Source organism: Tympanuchus pallidicinctus, unplaced genomic scaffold, assembly GCF_026119805.1.
Source record: "Tympanuchus pallidicinctus isolate F22 unplaced genomic scaffold, pur_lepc_1.0 scaffold36, whole genome shotgun sequence".
NCBI lineage: Eukaryota > Metazoa > Chordata > Aves > Galliformes > Phasianidae > Tympanuchus > Tympanuchus pallidicinctus.
The window spans coordinates 1,029,504-1,049,654 of record NW_026294754.1 but is presented as its reverse complement, the minus strand read 5'-3'; the positions used below and the strand labels follow the sequence as shown (position 1 = coordinate 1,049,654).

The window sequence follows — 20,151 nt, the reverse complement described above, 5'->3', positions numbered from 1 at the left end:
CTTCCAACCCAAACCATGCTGTGATTCATGTGCTCTTTCAGTGTTTGTGCCTTCTGGGTGAGGTTTTAGCAGAAAACGTGGCTGTATGAAGGTTCTTAAAATGGCATGCAGAGTACTGGGAGGACAGCTTACGTGAGGGCAGACTTTCTGGGAGATGGGAGGATGTTTGCTTCTGCCCTTGCTTTGATGCAAAAGCTTGGTGTGTTTGTCTGCTGAGCCATGTGTTGGTTTTACTAACGAGACACCTCCTGGGCTGCTGGGATCAGCTCTTCTCCTCTCCCTGGCATTTGGATAAAAAATGCTTGGGAGGATTACAGTAGAGAAACGCTAATGAATATTTATCAGGGCTGCTTATAACTGCTTTATTCCCGGTTGCACTTGCATTTCTGTTATCTTGTTATGCCTTTATATTTTTCCCTGGAGCAGCAAGAAGGTCACTGTGACATGTATTAAGATGTCAGCCGTTGTCTGTCTCCAGTCACACTGTGGCAGTCCTTGCTGGCCATTGCTGGGTGAGTTCTTGGTTGCTAAAAGAAACTCCTTTGTGACAGCAGTGGGGCCTTTGTGGCAGAGGAAATCTTGGGAGCGTTAAAATATCTTGTTGTGGTGCTTTTGGTAAGAGTTAACCGTTGGTCTGTGTGGGTGTCCTGGGCTGTTTTGGGTTCAGGGGTGTCTTGGGAAGTGTTGATCAGCCTTCCTTTGGGTGTTCCTTGGATGCTTGGTCTGATGCGAATCATAGAATCGCAGAATCATAGAAGCGTTCAGGTTGGAAAAGACCTCCAAGATCATCCAGCCTAACTGTCCACCTACCACCATTTCCCCACTAAACCACTTCTCTTAGTACAACATCTAAGCGTTTCTTGAACACTTCTAGGGATGGTGACTCAACCACCTCCCTGGGCAGCTCATTCCAACGCCCCATCACTCCTTGGGAGAAGAAACTTTTCCTAATATCCAGCCTGAAGTCATAGAATCATAGAATGGTTGAGTTGAAGTGGATCCCTGAAGGCCATCTCTGGTCTCACTCCCTGCAATAAACAGGGACGCCCACAGCTCCATCAGTGCTCAGAGCCCATCCAACCTACCTTGGGTATCTGCAGGGATGAGGCACCCACCACCCCTCTGGGCAAATCAAAGCCTTGACCTGCGCTGTTCTTTGTGGTAGAAGCTCCATGAGCTCTTAGCATCATCAAATGCTGGTAGAAACGAAATGCTAAATGCAGGTGAGTGCTTTGCTCAATGTCATCTGCTTCCTTGAAGTGAGAGGATGGTGGGAAGAGGCTGTACATATTTGGCAGGAGGTGGTGGCACAATACGTCGTGCAGCTAACCAGGTCCCCAAAGCAGTGGCTGAGCTGTGAAGGTCTGATGTCAAGTTCTGGGTCAGCTGAGGTCACTGTTTACATTCTGTAATTAATATCTGTGCTTTTAATTACTGCAACTGGCAGAGCTGGAGACTCTGGTCTGGAGCTACAGTTGGTTCCCTGTCCCAGAGATGACAGGAGGATAATAAGAAAGATGTGTCAACTTGGACTGTCAGCTAATTCATCCTCCTCCCACTTCCAGCATGAGTTAGCAGCATATAAATCAACATCTTTATGAATCAGTGCTTTAATTTCTTCCTCCTTCTTGGAAGGAAAGTTCTTCTTTTAACACGCAAACGCATGGGGCAGCTTCAACACAACTTGGCAGAGCTTTGAACACAATGTTTTTGTGCTTTGTGGGGTGTTGAAGCTGCTCGTGGGAAGCCAACCTGAGACCTTGGTGGGTAGCACAACAACCTCTTTGACTCGTGGAGACTTGAGGATCTTAATTACAGCTCAGGGTAACTGAAAATCTAATATTTGGCAGATAGCTGTGTTCTGAAAGATGTTAATAGCTTGCAGGAGCGATTAACCTTGCAAAGCAGGAAATGCCTGTGATGCATTGATTTTTCTTTCCTCTCCCTTCCCCCCCCCGATCTCTTGGTGAATGTCATTAATGCTGCTAACTGAAGACAATTGTAGGCTTTCCTGGGTTTAATGCAAGCTTCAGAGGATGCAATTACTGTCCTTCACAAAAGGATGGGGATGGCTGTAAGAAACCAGGAAATGGGGAAGGTGACTTGAGGTCTCCAGTGTTTCCACCATAGAACATGAAGCTGAGATTTCCCTGGGCTCCCTGAATCACACAGGAATCCCAACCATCATTAAATGCAACTGGCTACTCTTCATGCAGCTGCTCTGTCTTTTCTGCTGTAAAAACGACTTTGCTGTAAAGGTTTAAAACCTATTTTGTATGACTTGCGTTCTCCTTTTGATTGATCGGTGAGGTGAAAAGGAATCCATCCATATGCTCTCTCCAACCTTGCTCCAAGCTGTGTACAAAGAAGGCTTTAACACTGAATCTGAAAAGGTGGTGAGGAGCAAAACAGTGCTTTCCTTGTAGGTGTATGAGTGACCTGCTCCTTCTTAAAGCCCTGGGGTGTTTTAGACTACAAAACCAGCCAGGGCTGTAAGAGCAGAGATGTCATTAATTGACATTTATCTAAATATCCACCACTTCTGGTTGTGGATCGCTTGTGTTTTTGGGACAGTGCCTCCAAAATAGCCCATCTGGGGTATGACTGTTTACATGGGTGGACACTAATAGGACAAGGGGAATGGCTTGAAAGTGAGACAGGGGAGGTTTGGGTTGGATGTGAGGAGGAAGTTTTGGAGGCAGAGGGTGGTGAGGCACTGGCACAGGTTGCCCAAGGAGGCTGTGGATGCCCCATCCCTGCAGGCATTCAAGGCCAGGCTGGACGTGGCTCTGGGCAGCCTGGGCTGCTGCTTGGCGACCTGCACACAGCAGGGCTTGGAGCTGGATGAGCGCTGTGCTCCTTTGCAACCCAGGCCATTCTGTCATTCTGTGATTAACAGTTTTTCAAGGAAAGGCCAAGAGAAGATCGCAGGTCCTTCTTAGAGAAATGGGAAGAAGAGGGAGGAGATGGCTGAGAAGCTAATTATATCCATGCTGAGAAGTTATCTGGATTGCTGGGCATTGCTGGAAGAAAGGCTGGAGTGATATAGAAAAAGAAGAAACAGGTGAGACTGTGATGGGGATGGACTGACTCAGATTTGCACCATCTGCCCCTTCCCTTTAGAGTTTTGTAGGTGGTTGTGTGGGATTTCCTGAAATCCTCAGGTGGAGATGTGGATTTTCTGATCTTCTGCTGAAAACTTTGAATCTTTAATTCTGGGTGGAAAAAAAACAGATAAAGCAAGAATAGGGCAAAGTGACCCAGCTCTGCTGTATTCAGCAAGTGGCACAGCTTGCATGTGTGATTTCCTGCTGAAAAACATTGCCCTGCCTCTCCTAGAGGAACATTTTGCTGTGTTCCTCCAAGGGTGAGGGAGAATGAGCAGAGGGATCTGCATGGACTAGGGCTTATCTGCCTCACTGGTGGTTTTGAGTGGATATGCTGCTGTGTTCCTGTAGTATCTTAGCTAAGAAGCAGCTACAAGAAAACCTTTACGTTTAAGGTACGTTTCTACCATTCTGCAGTGAAGGAATAAGCAGACTGTGCCTTTCTGGTGGATGCTCTGCAGACACATGGGATAAGGGAGAGTCCTCCCTGCAGAGCGTGCAGCCAGTAAGTGATGTGGTGGGGGCTGGGAGAGGGTGTGCAGGTGGTCCAGGAGTTCATGTGAAGCTGTGCTAGGGGCTGCTAAAGGCAGGAAGTCATGCAGGAAGAAATCCAGCCAAGCTTTTGTCTTGCCACAGGGGCAGGAAAAGCTTTTCCTTATGTCTGTGACCCACGGCTACATCCACCCAATGCTATAGACCCCAGTAATTGGGACTGGTGATCTAAGGAACTAAAAACTTCATGGCTTGTGTTTCTGGGAAGCAAGCAAAGATGTACCCTATGGGATACATCCTGATATTTTTCCTTTCCCTCCTTGAATCAGTAAGTTGGGCCTGGTGGAGAGATTGTTTGGAGTAAGAAAAGCTGATCTAGTTTCAGCAGTGAGCAGTGAGGGCTTTGGAACAGGAGAATCAATTGTGTTGGGATTCGTCAGATGTTCGTACTGTGGCTGCTCTAATTTGTGTGGGGTTTTGTATGGGTAGAAGTGAGCAGTTGGGTCAGGGTGGCTTGGTCAATTCACTTTAGTCAGGCATGTATTTCTGAATAAGAGCAGAAACAAAAGCTAAATTAGTCTGGGAAGCTACTGGCACCAAGAAAGTTGTGTGTGTATACAGTGGCAGCTGCCCTCGCCTGGGGAGGTGGGAGGCAGCCTGTTGGTGCTATTTGCAGTTGGGTTAACCCTTCTCTGGGTCAGCTTCAAAGCTTTTTTCATCATTAGGTTAAATGCTCGCTTTTATTTGATGGTGCAAAGATCTCCTTTGTATGAAACACCCAAATCCATAATAATAATAATAAGAAAAACCCAAGCTCCCGTGCCTGATTGAAGCTCTTCTCTTGATTTATGTCTCTATTATTATGATAAGAGGCTCCAAAATGCATAATTTCAATGCACGGTTTTGCAGATAAGCTTTTCCCTAGTGATTTTTTTGTTCCAAATCCCTCTTTCTTTCCACTCCAGACCAGCAAACCCAGAAAAACCTTTCACAAACGCAGCGCAGTGCTGATGACAAAAGCTGTGTTCCTTACTGGTCGCAGTTGATATAACATATTACGGTCTCTGCTGCTTCTCTCTGTGGTTCTCTCACCATCTTACTGGAAGTGAAAACAATCCATATTTGCTTCTCTCATGCTGTGATTGGCCACAGGGACTGCAGCCGTCTGCTTCGCTCGTCCATCTGCAGTGCTCTCATATCCTCCACGTGGTGTGGGTTGCATCCAAACTCTCAGTTGCTTACATCACACATCTTCCCCTTAACGTCACTCTTTCTGTGTTAAGAATCTGCCTCCAAACCAAAGGTGCATACACAGAATCACGTGGGATGGAAGGGACCTCAAGAGACCGTTGAGTTCAACCCTTGCTAATGCAGTTCCCTACAGTAGGGAACTGCATGGGTCATATTCCATATGGGTCTGGAATATCTCCATAGAAGAGTCTCCACCACCTCTCTGGGCAACCTGTGGCAGTGCTCCATCACCCCTACCATAAGGAAGATTAGTTAGTCTTCTTGAACACAAGAAGAACATTCAGATAATGTGAATGTCAAATTAGATGCCTTTGTTGTGCTGAACTTGATGGCAACAGGTCTCCATGGGGGTACTGTGTCAAACAACTCTGAAACAAAGGTGCTCATGTGCTGCTTGACTCCTTGGAAGGGACTATCTGGACCCTGATTAGAGCATATCATCAATCATGGGGCACTGGCTTGCTCAGAGCTGCCCTGAAACCTTGGTGTACCAGCACAGGTGTGCATGAAAGCAGAGGCAGCAGTGTCCTGCCAGAAACCTTGAATGATTTGCTAATTGTCAGCTCTTTGCAAGGATGTGGCAGTTGCCACATCTGATTGGAATTGGCTGGTTCATTTGACTGCTGAGATCAAATGCCTGTGTCTGGTAAAGTGTTCCCAATCTCACAGTCTCCATGCTGCTCCAGTAGAAATGGTGCAGATGGGTGCAGACTTTGGGAGTTCTTCTTAACATCTGTTCCCTGTCGTTAGGATGGTTCTCTTCAATGTTTTCATCAATGACTTGGATACAGGATTTAAGATAAACTAAGTAAATTTGCAAATGAGATTAAATGGAGAGGAGCTGTTGATGCTCTTGAGGGAAGGGATTGTCCCACTTTGCTCTGCATGATGCAGCCTCACCTTGAGTGCTGGGTGCAGGTCGGGTGCCACAATATAAGGACATAAAATTATTAGTGTCCACAGGAGGACTACAAAGATGGGGAAGGGTCTGGAAGGCAAAATGTGTGAGGAGCAGCTGAGGTGCCTTGGTTTGTTTGGCCCAGAGCTGAGCAGGCTGGGGATTGGGGTGCTCTGTGGAAGCCCAACAGCTCCTCATGGCCCTACAGCTGCTCATAGGAAGCACAGGGAATGGCGTGGAGCTGTGTGTCAGGGGGGAGTCAAGTGGGTGTGAGGGAAAGGCTGTGCCCCATTGGGCAGTGGGCATGGCAGAGCTCCCATGGTGGTGGGCACAGCCCCAAGATGCCACAGCTCAGGGAGCACTGCGAGGCTGCTGTGACATAGGGTTGGGTTTGGGGGTGCAGTGTGGGGCTGGGGCTTAGGCTTGGTGGTCTCCGTGGGTCCCTGCCAACTTGGGGTATTTCATGATTCTGTCTGGAATCAAAGCCATAGGGGCCTGGCATGCTTGGTGACTTCATCCTGGAGCTGAGAGCTCTCTTCCTCTTGGTTTGAATAGACTCATGGAATCAATCACAGAATGGTTTGGGTTGGAAGGGACCCTTAAAGGCCATCTGATCTCACTCCTGGCAGTGAATGGGGACACCCACAGCTCCTGCAGTGCTCAGGGCCCCATCCTATGACCTCAGATGTCTCCAGGGATGGGGCCAGTGCCTCATCACCCTTACTGTACAAATTTGTGATGAGTAGGAGATAAAATCCTCTTCCTGCTGGAGTGTTGACTTGGATCTTTGAGTGGCTAGAAGTACCTCAAATACAGCATTTGTGACTCTTTTGTTTAAACAGGGTCATTACATTGGAGATGACAAGGTAGTGGCATCAATTAATGAGGGATGAGCTCTAAGGACTGTGGTGGTTGACTTGTCATCACTCAGAATAAAACCAGTTTTAGTAAGACTGACAAACAGCCTCTTCAAGTTGAAACAATTCCTGGCAAATTGACTTCTTTCCCCTATTTTCTTCCAACACTGTCCCCAGACAGTCTTTAAACCTGGAATACTTCTGCAATATCCAACTCTCCTGTGAAGCTGATAATCCTTCTTTACATTGTCCCTTCATCTGCAAATACCTGTGTGCATAAACAGTCAGCAGATCTGACTTACAGCCATAGGGCTCTGTGGCCATTTCCATCATGAACTCAGCTCAGCCCTCAGTTCTCTCACTCTCAGCAGGGCTGTCTTTCCACATAACAAATTGCCAGCATTTATTGGTCTTCTGACATATATGTTTCCCAAGGGAAGGGAAGGAGGCTGGCTGAACAAAGCCTTCTCTATAATCAGAGTTTGCAGTAGGCTTTGGGCAGAATTGGTGCTTGCTGGCCAGCACAGCTGGGATTTTATTGCTCTGTCTGTAATGGCACTTATACCAACCATGAGATTTGAGACATACTGAGTAATATACCTTAGTCTGTATTAAGAGCTTAGTGTGTATAAAATATGATAGCATTTGCAGGAGCTGATAAGAAACCCACCTGAGCACTGCTTTAGTGGCACCAAGTGCTGTTTGCTTGCAGCTGAGCTGGCTGCTGTGTGTCAGCTGCATCCTGTGCCCTGGATGAAGCAAGAGGTGACAAAAGCAAGCTGGATTTTTGGTTGATGCAGGACAAATAGCCCTTGCTTCTTGCTTCTCAATCTATATCACCTTATGCTGGAACAGCTTGCTGCTTTAGTGAAGGCATTTTGCAGTGACATCTCTGAGACTCATCTAACTTAAGCTGATGGTTGACTCAATCAGTGCTGATCTGTGTGAGATGAATTTCTTTCTCTGAAAGGCTTTCTCCTATAAAAAAAAGAGCATGGGATAGCTTGGGAGGAAGACTTCTTGTTGCTTCTTTTAAAGACCACTCTGTTTTTGCACCTACATAGAAAATTGAAACCTCCTGAGATGGAGCGTGGCCAGCAGAGCGAGGGAGGTGGTCCTCTGCTCTGCCCTAGTGAGGCCACACTTACAATACTGTGTCCAGTGCTGGGCTCCCCAGTTCAGAAAAGACAGGGATCTCCTGGAAAGGGTCCGGTGGAGGCCACAAAGATGATGAAGGGCCTGGAGCATCTTCCATAGGAGGAAAGGCTGAGAGACCTGGCTCTGTTCAGCCTGGGGAAAAGAAGACTAAGAGGGGATCTGATCAATGCTTATAGATATCTGAAGGGAGGTGGAAGGCGAGTGGATGAGGCTGGGCTCTTCTCGGTGCTGTGTAGTGATAGGACAAAGAGCAGTGACCTAAAACTGGAACATAAGAAGCTCTTGGAAGATCTTCCAAGAGTAAGGGTGATGGAGCACTGTCACAGGCTGCCCAGAGAGATGATGAAGTCTCTTCTATGGAGATATTCCAGACCCATCTGGATGCCCACCTTTGTGACTTCTTGTAGGGATCTGCTTTATTAGCGGGATTTGAGCTCAATGATTTCTTGAGGTCCCTTCCAACCCCAGTGTATAATCAATGAATATTAAGATGTTATAAATTCAAAATAAACAAGAGAGTTCGGCAAACCAGATAATGATAACAAAAAGAGAATAGATAGAAGGCTTACCCCTATCCTGGGCTCACTTACACAACTCCAGCAGAGCAGATGCCCAGAAGAGATCCTTCCCCACTGGTAGCCAGCTCTTCAATAGGTCTAGGAGGGGTGCAGCCTGGCTTCCAGCAGCACAGGAGAATTGCCTTCACCTGTGCTCCTCTGGCTCACTCACGGCTCGCCTCAGGTGATCAATCAGAGGTTCAGGCCATCACTCAGCAGTTCCCATACACTCCACCCCTTCACGGTGTGAACCAGTGATCAGGTTGACTAAAGGGTAAGCTTTCCCTAATACAGAGGTCCTCTATATCGCGATGCTTACACAGTTTTCATTGCGACACGTGTTGGTACAATTAGACGAGTGATGATCAGTGAATGTCCATATTATTTATGGGCCGGTGCTGAATGATGTGACTGGAAGCATGAGGTCCTGAGGTGCAGGTCTGTTCCATCAGTCCCATGCAGACCATCTCCAGGTGTTACACATGATCTGATGGTAACACTGGAACGCTTGATGGCATTTTGTTCCTTCCGGTGGTCCTGAAGGCTCACAGACTCATGAGGAGTAATACAGATGTTTCAGAGGTACCAGGAGGGGAAGGTCTGCTCTCCAGGGCAAGATACAGGCCGTATTTCTATCCTGGGTCAACACTTCTGCTTGTACTGGGGCACATCCTGGCCACTTGTACCACACCTTCTGGCCGGATGTCTGCGGTGCATAATGATATCAGGCACCAAAAGAGGTGTCCTGATCTGCCACAGGGACATGATGGGGGTCCCTTTAGCAATAAAGATCGGAGTGTTGACCACAATATCAGTAGGCCATGTACCTATTACTGGAGAGACTACTGAGCCTCACACCTCCAACAGTCTCCCCCAAGGTGCAAGTAGGCCACACCACTTGGGTCCTATCTGCACCTTCCAGGGCCATTTTATTTTATGGGTACCTGGGGCAGGGAGCAGAAGATTATTTTCGTTACCAATTTGGGGTCTTACCTGATGATCAGTGCCCGTAATTTGGATCCTAAGCGGGGTGGCCCATGTCGTCTGCAACATTCTCAGGGCGCTGGGTCTGCCGTCTCGAGGTCTTTCGTTCAGGTCCCGCAGGGTTTCATACAGTCTTTTCGTCCATCCCTGCAGGGACTGGGAGTCTGTCTTCAGGGCAGCCTTAAGAATACCATTGTAGCATTCAATGAGGCCTGCCCCCGTTGGATTGTATGGCAGGTGGAAGAGCCATTCAGTGTTGCTGTCTTTGGCTCAGCCTTGTGTCATGGCGCCAGTAAAATGAGTGCCTTGGTCGCTCTCGATGACTGGAGGTGTCCTGTAGGCAGACATCAGTTCAGTGAGTGCCTTGATGGTACATGCCTGGTTTGCTCTGGGCACTGGATGGACCTGCAGAAGCCCACTTGTGGTGTTTATGCAGGTCAGGGCATATCTCACCTCCTCAGACCCACGGAGGGCCTGATGTAACCAACCTGCCATCGCTGTAGAGGATTGTGTCCTCTAGCAAGACGAGCTGTTGTTTCGGGCAATGATTTCAGTCTCATGTTAGAGCAAGCATCGCAGTCTTGGAGTGCCTGGGTGATGTCAGGTAGCTGTATGGGCAGTCCCCATGTTGTAGCAGCTGCCCACAGTGTCTTTTGTCCTCGTGCCGTAGCTTCTGATGTAACCAGCGGGCGATGTTCTCAGATGGTGAATTCTCAATCCATCGAACTCGGGCCAGCATGTCGGCTTTGTCGTTTCCCGGTGCCTGTAGGGGTTGGTGACCAGAGACGTGGTAGACACGTACAGTCCTGTGTTTGACCATATTCCATATGTCTAACCACATGTCTCTTTGCCCCAGATCGGTCGGGCGTGGATTGTCCATTCCTGGGTAGCTCACTGTGCAATGCAAAGAATGAGCCCCTGTACACAGCCCAACTATCTGTTGGATGTTCAGGATACCATCACCGAGTTCCTTGGTTATAACCATGCACGCGGCTCGCAGTTCTGCCCATTGGCTGCTCTGACCATCCCCCTCGCCAAACCAGATTGTCTCGGTGGAGGGATGGGATGCTATTGCTCTCACTTGCTCGGGTTGCTCTTGCTGGACCCATCTGTGTACCAGGCATCTTCAGGAATGGGATATTTCCCTCCTGAACGGGACTCATCTCCGGTGGAGCGAGCAATGTTTCTTTCGATGCATCAGTGTGTTACTCACTGGGCCTAGGATCATCTGAAGTTCTTCTTCCAATGGGGATGTGGACAGACTACTCCTCTGGCAATCAGCCATTGGGAGAGGGATTTCACCATAGGACCGCTGTCCCCTGTAAGTCCCCTTCTTTGATAATCTGAGCAGGACTTTGCCAAGGGGAACCTGAGAACCCAGGGGTTTCCCCTGGGAGTTTCTCTTTTGCTGTGTTTGTGGTCTCAGTGACCGTACAACATGCAGCTGGCATTCTCCAGCTTGCAGTATTGTTTTCTTGCAAAGGCTTTTAGGTGAATTTCTGAGAATGGAAATGTGAAGGGAGAAGTCTAGAAGTCGGCTAGAAAGAAGGTCTTCAAAGCTCTTTGTCATTGTGGAATGCTCTGCCATTGAAGCATGGAGAAATGACAGTCCAGAAAGAAGGGATGCCATGCAGAGGACCTGGGCAGAATGGAGAGGCGGGCCCATGCCAACCTCCTGGAGTTAAACAAGGCCAAGTGCCTTCCCAAAGCCAGGTGCAATCCCAAGCACAGACAGAGGTCGGGCAGAGAATGGCTTGAGAGCAGCCCCGAGGAGAAGGATTTGGGGCTGTCGGTGGATGGAAGCCTCAACGCCAGCCGGCAATGTGTGCCAGCAGCCCAGAAAGACAACGGTATCCTGGGCTGCATGGAGAGCAGCAGGGCAGGGAGGTGATTCTGTCCTCTGCTCTGCTATGGGAGGCATGCCAGCCTACAGCAAGGCGTTGGGAGTGGGTGATCTGCAAGGTCCTTCCAACCCAAACCATTCTGTGATTCCATGATATACGGGTGCATAAATAGGAGGAGATGGAGAAACTAAGGAAACCTCCCCAGAGATTGCACTGTGGATGCCACGAGATGGAAGAAGCACCAAGATGTAAGGAATGAGAAAGTTTATTCTGAAGGTTTTTACATTAGTCTTTAATTCCGTGTTATCTTCTGGGTGGTCGCCTGGGGTGGAGGCAGGAAGGCTGACAGTCTTGGTGGCTCCTAAACTTCCATGGCGGCCTCAGCAGCGCTCGGTTACGGTGCTTCCTTCTCTTCTGGACGTGGTGTCTGTGGGATTTCGGAGCTGGGCCCATCCATCCCTTTCAGCCTCTTGTTCCGTCCCCATCTTCAGAGTTCTGCTTCACACAATCCATGTCGTTCCTGGAGGTACCGATCTGTGCAGCACTGCAGGTCCTGACTGGGCTGTTGATCTGCAAGTGAGAAGGGGAGGAAGGATGAAAGGAGCAGCCTCCTGCCTGCTGCCCTGTGCTGCCCTCCCCTGCACAGCCCTGCTCACCGGGTTGCTGCTCTGAAAATGGTTTCCTTGGCCATTTGGGGCTCAGTGTGTCAGCAAGGCCACGTTGACACGGCCACTGCAATCAGCAGGTGTGGTGCCAGCAACTGCAGTGGGGTCAGGACTGAGCAAAACAGACTCAGAGTTTTGGAGAAGAACAGAAGGATCTTGGGGAGCTTCCATTATTCTGTAGGAGCACAACAGCTCACAGAATGGATGTGGCTTACCTTTTTTGTAGGACACCAGTTTGGAGGTCTGAGCTGCAGCACTTTGGCTCATGTGGTTCCATCAGTGTTGGGCTGTAAATCTGCAAGGCAGAGGGGGAGGAATGAAAGGAGCAGCCTCCTGCCCTGCTGCCCTGTGCTGCCCTCCCCTGCACAGCCCTGCTCACCGGGTTGCTGCTCTGCCAGCCATTTCCATGGCCTGTGTCCCCAGGGCTGTATTGGAGGCATGGAGACCAGATGGAGAGCTGAGGACAGGCGCGTGTCCTCCTCTGGTTCCATCTTGGAGCGGATGCCCTTCTGCAAGGCAGAGGGGAAAGAAGGCAGAAAGGAGCAGCCTGCTGCCCTGCTGCCCTGTGCTGCCCTCCCCTGCACAGCCCTGCTCACCGGGTTGCTGCTCTGAAAATGGTTTCCTTGGCCATTTGGGTCACCAATGCCACGTTGACGCAGGCACTGCGGTCTGCAGGTCTGGTGCCAGCACCTGGAGTGGGGCCAGGACTCAGCAAAGCAGCACCAAACGTTGGGGTGAGGGCAGGGGGATTTTTGGGAGCTTCCCTGATCCTGTAGGAGCACAGTGGGCTCCAGTTTGGAGCTGACTGATCTTTTCTGTAGGACAGCACTTTTGAGGGCTGAGCTGCAGCACTTTGGGTCATCTGGTGCCATTTTTGGGGGGCTGTCCATCTGCAAGGCAGAGGGGAAGGAAGGAAGAAGCCAGCAGCCTGCTGCCCTGCTGCCCTGTGCTGCCCTCCCCTGCACAGCCCTGCTCACCGGGTTGCTGTCCACAGGGCTGTGAGGAAAGGCCACTGCAGTCAGCAGGTCCAGTGCCAGCACCTGGAGTGGGGTCAGGACTCAGCACAGCAGCCCCAAAAGTTGGGGTGATGGCAGGGGGATTTTTGGGAGCTTGCATGGTGCAGTAGGAGCACAACAGGCTCCAGTTTGGAGCTGACTTATCTTTTCTGTAGGACACCAGTTTGGAGGGCTGAGCTCCAGCACTTTGAGTCATCTGGTGTCATTAGTGTTGGGCAGTGCATCTGCAAGGCAGAGGGGAAGGAAGGAATGAAAGGAGCAGCCTCCTGCCTTCTTCCCTGTGCTGCCCTCCCCTGCACAGCCCTGCTCACCGGGATGCTGCTCTGGAAATGGTTTCCTTGGCCATTTGGGTCACCAATGCCATGTTGACACAGGCACTGAGGTCTCCAGGTCTGGTGCCAGCACCTGGAGTGGGGTCAGGACTCAGCAAAGCAGCACCAAATGTTGGGGTGAGGGCAGGGGGAATTTTGGGAGCTTTCTTGGAGCTATAGGAGCACAGCATTCTCCAGTTTGGAGCTGACTTATCTGTTTTGTAGGACACCCGTTTGGAGGGCTGAGCTGAGACTCTTTTAATCATCTGGTGCCATTTTTGGGGGGGCTGTCCATCTGCAAGGCAGAGGGAAAGGAGGGATGAAAGGAGCAGCCTCCTGCCCTCTTCTCTGTGCTGCCCTCCCCTGCACAGCCCTGCTCACCGGGTTGCTGCTCTGAAAATGGTTTCCTTGGCCATTTGGGTCACCAATGCCACGTTGACACAGGCACTGCGGTCTGCAGGTCCAGTGCCAGCACCTGGAGTGGGGTCAGGACTCAGCACAGCAGCCCCCAACACTGGGGCAGGGCAATGGAAAGCATGGGGAGCTGGCAGGGTCCCGCAGGAGCGAGGCGGGCTGCAGTTGGGGAGCGACTTATCTGTGGTGGGGGTGAGCACAGGAGCGTCTCGCCGTCCTGCTGTGTCCCTGTCCCCGTGTGTGGCTGTGAGGCAGAGGAGGAGCGGCCCCATCCATCGCCATGGGCTGCTCCTGCCCGCCACAGCCCTGGCTCCCTGGGTCCTGGGCGGCGCTCTGGGGCTGGCACTGCCCTTGTGCTCAGCATTCCGGGCTGCTGTGACACCAAGCTGGCTCTGGAACACAGCCCCCCCAGCGCTGTGCTCTTGTGACATGGCTGTGCCGGCTGCAGGGGGCTTCCTGGAGCTGCTGGCTGCCCCTGGCAACGTGGCCGTGCCATAGCAGGGCTGGTGCTGCCTGGCCTGGGGCTGCTGCCTTGCGCCGTCCGTCTCATAAATGATGCCTTGTTCATCGCTGAGTGTCTGATGGTGCTTTGGCCGTGGCAGCATGAGCGTCACTGCGCGGTGTGTGAGAAGAGGAAGGCCATCTTTGGCATCCAGCTTTGCCGTGTGATCGGGGGGCTTGGATTGCAAGCAGCCAGGGAAGGGATCCTCAGTGCATCCCGCTTTGAGGCTGGTGATGGGAATGGATGGTGTGGGCCTGAGCTGGCTGCCAGGGCAGTAAGAGAGCAGCAAAGGTGCAGGATAAGAGAAGTGCAGTAGGGAAATGTGCCTCTGTGGGAGCCCAACTCAAGTGCCTGCAGACGAATGCACAGAGCATGGGGAAGGAGCCACAAGTGTGTCAGGTGTGTGTGTGCCTACAGGGCTGTGATGTCACTGGCATCACTGGGATGTGGTGGGATGGCTGTCATGAGTGGAGTGCAGGAATGGAGCAGGCTGCTGGCGGACCTTATGGCGGCCTTCCAGGACCTGAAGGGGACCTACAGAAAAGCTGGGCAGGGACTTTTGATCTGGGCAGGTGGAGGCAGGATGAGGAGAAATGACTTCCAACTGGAGGAGGGTAGGTTTAGAGTAGGGATTAGGAGAAATGCTTTCCTGTGAGGGCGGTGAGTTTCTCCTAGGTCGGCCACTAACTGGGCAGCCTGCTGGACTACTGCTTCTGAGGCCACCATGGGATTTAATATAGAGACTAGTGTACCATAGAGATGTGAGGGAGCTTGGAGTAGAATCAAGTCTCTCATCCCTGCTGAAAATTTGACCATATCAAGGCCATCAAATGTGTCTTCATAGATAGCTTCCCTTACGCCCTGTGCACGGATATAATTCTGAAGGTCCTCCACGGCGGACCACATCCCTGTATTGTATAAGTCTGTTGATTCAGGAGTCTGGTCACTGTTTATTGAAACGTTACAAACTTGGCCTACTGGAAAATGTAGAATTGGTTTCTTCCCCGTTAACATGCCAAGTTCTTGCTCTAGTTTTTCCAATACGTTCTTTCAGAAGTTGATTTTCATTCTCTGAAGTATTATCTCTTATTTCAGCATGATTTAAGGCATTTGACCATGGCCATGCCACCGTGGAGGCAGCCAGTTGTCTTTCTTTAGTGATCAGTACATCCTTGCTAAGTCCCTGAAAGTGACCTGCCATGCGATATGGGGAAATATTTCCCATAACACATAAGGGACCCCAGTTTTCAGTGATAACTGCTAGCTCATAACAGGGAGATCCCACAAATCTTAGGATCTGCCCTAGAATCATTTTCTCTGGAGTATTGTTCTCCCCCTTGCCCCATTTATAGACCTTCTAAAGAAAAGACATGATGTAAATTTAGGTATATTGGGCCTGCCTGGCTCGCCAAGTGTATAATCAATGAATATTGAGATGCTATAATTACAAAATAAACAAGAGAGTTCAGCAAACCAGATAATGATAACAAAAAGAGAATAGATAGAAAGTTTACCCCTATCCTGAACCCACTTAGAAAATTCCAGCAGAGTAGATGTCCAGAAGAACTCCTTCCCCACTGGCAGCCAGCTCTTCAATAGGTCAAGGAGGGATGGAGCCAGGCAGCACAGCTGAATTGCCTTCACCTGTGCTCCTGTGGCTGACTCATGGCTGGCCTCAGGTGATCAATCAGAGGCTCAGGTCATCACTCAGCAGTTCCCATACACCCTGCAATTCTGTGTGATTCTGTTGGCCCAGGTGGTTGTGGTCTTAGAAAGATGATTCCTACTGCCTTGCAAGGAACCAGCACAAGTCAGCCTATGCATGGAGGAGGCATTGCTGCAGCAGTTTGGCAGGGTTCCTGCTTGTCTCATGCTAGCAGAGCAGCAGTAGCAGCTGCCTCTCTAGCAAGGAGGAGGGAGAAGTAGGTCAGAATTTGCATTCTTTGCCCGACTTCTCAGCATGACATGCATACTTTCTTTTTTTTTTCCCAGGTCCTCTTTTTAAATGAGCTGTTCCTGTACATGTGTGTTCCTTGGGCTGCGTTGAATCAGAGGGTGAAGACATAAATCCAAATGTATAATTGAGCTTTAATGTGTGTTTGCCCTCTGAGAGCAGTTCTGGGAGCCTCCTCAGACTCGAGGGCTGATCCCAGCATGTAAAATCTGAAACGACTGCTTGGGGCAATCACTCTGGTTGTATTTTTTTTTTTCCCCTGGTCAGGATTTAAACCTTCTCCTGTACGTTTTCTTTTGCATGACAAGAGCAAGTCACTGGTCTGCAAATGAGATGGTGAGACTTCTTTTCAGCACTTCTCCGTGGGCTGTGGTATGGTTATGTGGGTCTGGTGGAGGAGAGGAGGGAGATGGAGCACAGTGGATTACTGGCAACCGGAGCAGCATCCAAGCATTGCTTTGAGGCTGCAGGGTGGTCTGTTGTGGTTTTACTCTCTGCAAGTTGGTGGAAGTTTTGGAGGCAGAGGGTGGTGAGGCACTGGCACAGGTTGCCCAAGGAGGCTGTGGATGCCCCATCCCTGCAGGCATTCAAGGCCAGGCTGGATGTGGCTCTGGGCAGCCTGGGCTGCTGCTTGGCGACCTGCACACAGCAGGGCTTGGAGCTGGATGAGCGCTGTGCTCCTTTGCAACCCAGGCCATTCTGTGATATGATATAATATGAAATGGAAGAATGTCAGATGGGGTCTGGTGTGAGAGGGCCCCTTATGCAGAGTATGAGAGGGCAGAGTGGGGTTGGCTAATGGGTTACACGGGGGCAACATCTCTGTGTGAACTTGAGTGCTTTAAGGTGCAAGTTTTGCAGTTCATCAGCACGTCTCATTATTATTGTTATATTTCTGCTTATTTATTTTCATTCCAGAAAAGAAAGAAGGCAGCAGTCAGTCTGAGCTACTTCTCGTTGCATGATGGCCATTTGTGTTGAGGTTATGGGAGTAGGGGGACATTTCATGGGGGAAGTTCTTGACAGAGAGAGTGGTGAGGTGCTGGAACAGCTGCCCAGAGAGGCTGTGATGCCCCGTCCATCCCTGGAGGTGTTCAAGGCCAGGTTGGATGGGGCCCTGGGCAGCCTGGGCTGCTGTGAGATGGGGAGGTTGGTGGCCCTGCATTGGTGGGGGGTTGGAGCTTCGTGATCCTTGAGCTCCCTTCCAACCCAACCATTCTGTGATTAGGATTTCTGGTTCCCATTGCTGCTTGAAGTCCTCAGTTCAAAACCAGGCTTTGCAGTTCAGCATCTCTGTCCTCTCAGAGGGGAATGTAACACCACTTCCTGACACATGTTCACAGATGGGTGATTTTCTGCAGGGAAAAGTAATGCTGAATTTAGTGTGTGGCAGAAAGAAGTGCCTGCTGCACAATTCCAGTCTGTCTTCACAGAATCACAGAATCACAGAATCACCTGGGTTGGAAGGGACCTCAAGGATCATGTAGTTCCAACCCCCCTGCCTTCAGATCTGTGGGTGATTTTTGCTAAGAGAATTTGTGATCAGAGTCTTAATTGCTGCTTAAAAGAAAAGAAATTGTCAATGTGAACTCTAAAGCAGATCACCACGTGATCTGAAGGCAAGTGCATGGGTAAAAGCGATAGAAAATATATCCATACCATAGAACCACAGAATGGCTTGAGTTGGAAGGGACCTCAAAGATCATCTAGTTCCAACCCCCTACCAATGGGATCATTGCTTCAATAGGCTTCCAGTTGATTTTTGGAGTAGGGGCAACATTTCACAGAGGCTTTTGCTCTTTTTTTTTTGTAGATGTGCACACATCTAGCCAGAAATGACTCATTTTCTTTCTTTGAGGAAGTTTCAGGCTGGTTGTTCTAATGCTTTGCACGAGTAAAACTGCAACCTGAACCTCTGCAAACAGCAGTGATGTCACGTTTGTTCCCATTTGTACTTCCTCTGCTTGTCGTCCTGCCCTACTGCTCCTCCTACTCCCCTCGGGGTTTTTCATACCAAGCACTGGTGATAGGAATGCTGCTTAAAAGTAAATATAAGAACATCAGAGTCTTTCTAAAGCATTGGGAGAACTTGATTTGAGAGGAGGAATGGGAATTGCAGTCATTGCCCTGAAAGCATTTTGGATTCCTTCTTGTTCTCCCATGCCTGCATTAATCTGTGTGCATGTCCAATTGTTCCCTTCAGGTGCTTGGTTTTAATTGCACTGTTGTTTCAGCCGCGATGTGTCTGCATGCTGACAACCAATTTTTGGAGTTGCATGACATGTGGGTGTATTAAAGATCATCTGGGGGAGAAGAGGTGTTGCAAAAAGGCTCTGTTTGTCTTCCTGCTTGAAAATAACCCCTGAGATGAAAGGCATCCTGCACAACCATGTGCATGAGCACAGCTAATCCTCCCCACCCAGGGCACTCCTGTGTCACTGTGTGTGGGGGCTTTTAAGGTATAGGGACTTTGTCACATATTCCTGTTCCCAGCATGCAAACTTATGTGTTGTTTTTGCAACTGTGGGATGTGGGCTCTCGTCCCTGGAAGGTCTGATTACTCACTGCTCTGTCTCCACAAGAGCTTTTCTCCCATCTCGGTTATGCCTCGCATTCCTTTATCTCCAGGTAGGATTTGAAGAGACCACTGTTATTCTCTCAACCTTCTCACTGCTTTCTGTTCTGTTGCTGATGCCCAAGTGATATTTGCACCTTGTGCATGTGTTCTAGTGAGCAATCTTCTCTGTCTGCACTCACAGAATCATTAAGGCTGGAAGAGACCACCACAACCTCCAAGTACAACCCCATCCCCTGCCCACTCATCCATGTCCCCAGGTGCCACATCTACAACTCAGTTCCACCCAGACCACAGCAAAGAATAGCTTGATGGCTGCTAGATCTATGCATAAATCTGCCAAGGTTTGCCTGGCATCTTTCTTCTTGGTTTTTGTGTGAATAGTGAATGGGCAAAGTGCAGATGCAGGTGAAGTCTTGGCCGCCTGTTTCCAAGTTGTGTCAGTGAAACCTTCCTGTGAGAATTTCAAAGCCCAACAAGATGAGAATGTATTTAAATGTGGGTTTGTTTGTTTGTTTGTTTTTTCTGCCTCTGGGACCTGATTTCAGCAAGAAATTGATGATGAGCTTTGACTTTCTTGTACAACCTCATTTCAGGGTGATGAATGGATACTGGTTCAGCTTCTACCAGGCAATAACTGCAGCTGGAGATACTTTCAGCTAGTAAACTGCATTATATCTCAGAGCAAAAAAAAAATCAAGGCTGTCATAATACAAAGATGGAGACTGTCTTAAATACAGCTTATGGCTGCTGAAGTGAAAAATATCAAGTCAGTTGTGCAAGAGTGCCCTGGAGAGTATTTGCTCTATAAAGCAGGAGGAAAGCTGCTGACAATTCCTGTCTTTAGAAATCCAGTGATTCAGCCTCCTTGGGAAAAGAGTGCCTGTAACAAAGCATAAACATGCAGTAGGAAAAAATGTGTGAATCTCAAACATCTTGCCAAGGTTATTGACTGTCCTCTTCAAAGCACTTTTTCCTTGTTGCTTCTATTGTGCCTTGCAGTGGAGATGGAGATGGCTGGAGAGTTTCCTGTCAGGGTGGGGGGGAAGAAATATTCTTCTCTCCCTTGAAATTAAATGCAGGCACGTTTAAATGGTACCTTTGGTGCCGGGGTTGTCTGGTATTTGCTCTGGATCTGCTGGAGCTGATCCTGTCCCTGCTCTTGGTTGGTGGCTGGCTTTAGCAGATTGTTCTATTAGGGAGCAAAATGGGTGATCCTGTTGGCTCTGCCTTCAGGATGATACTTGACAGGCCTGAAATCTGTGTGTGCCAGCTGCTAAACTGACTAAAAAATCAGGCTTATTCTGATACATATAGAAGTCACCTCATCATGCTTGGTTGGTTCCTAGAGCGTAGGGCAAGTCTTGATAGCACGTGTGGGAGAAGAAAAAGGAAAATCCAGTGTGGTGGTAGGTCTGAGCTTTATCTCCAACAGCAAAGAGAGTGGCAAAGGTGTGACTGTGCTCTTAAATACCCCCCTGGCTTGAACTAAAAATGAATTTGCTGTGTTGTTTGCTTTGTGATCTCCTCCCCATGCTCTGCTCCTTCCTCCAGTGATGCCCAAGG

General features: G+C 49.5%; 1 protein-coding gene across 9 annotated transcripts in view; it reads left to right on the top strand.

The window, feature by feature from the left end:
- The window catches only part of GDPD5 (glycerophosphodiester phosphodiesterase domain containing 5), a 364,359-nt gene that overhangs the window by 27,029 nt on the left and 317,179 nt on the right, over positions 1 to 20,151 (top strand). The window contains exon 1 of one of the 9 annotated variants that reach the window (XM_052699316.1): positions 16,125 to 16,346. The exons of the other annotated variants lie outside the window; for them this stretch is intronic. The gene's annotated coding sequence lies outside the window, so the exon portion shown is untranslated. Of the gene's footprint in view, positions 1 to 16,124; positions 16,347 to 20,151 lie in introns of those variants that run through there. 9 annotated transcript variants of the gene reach the window in all.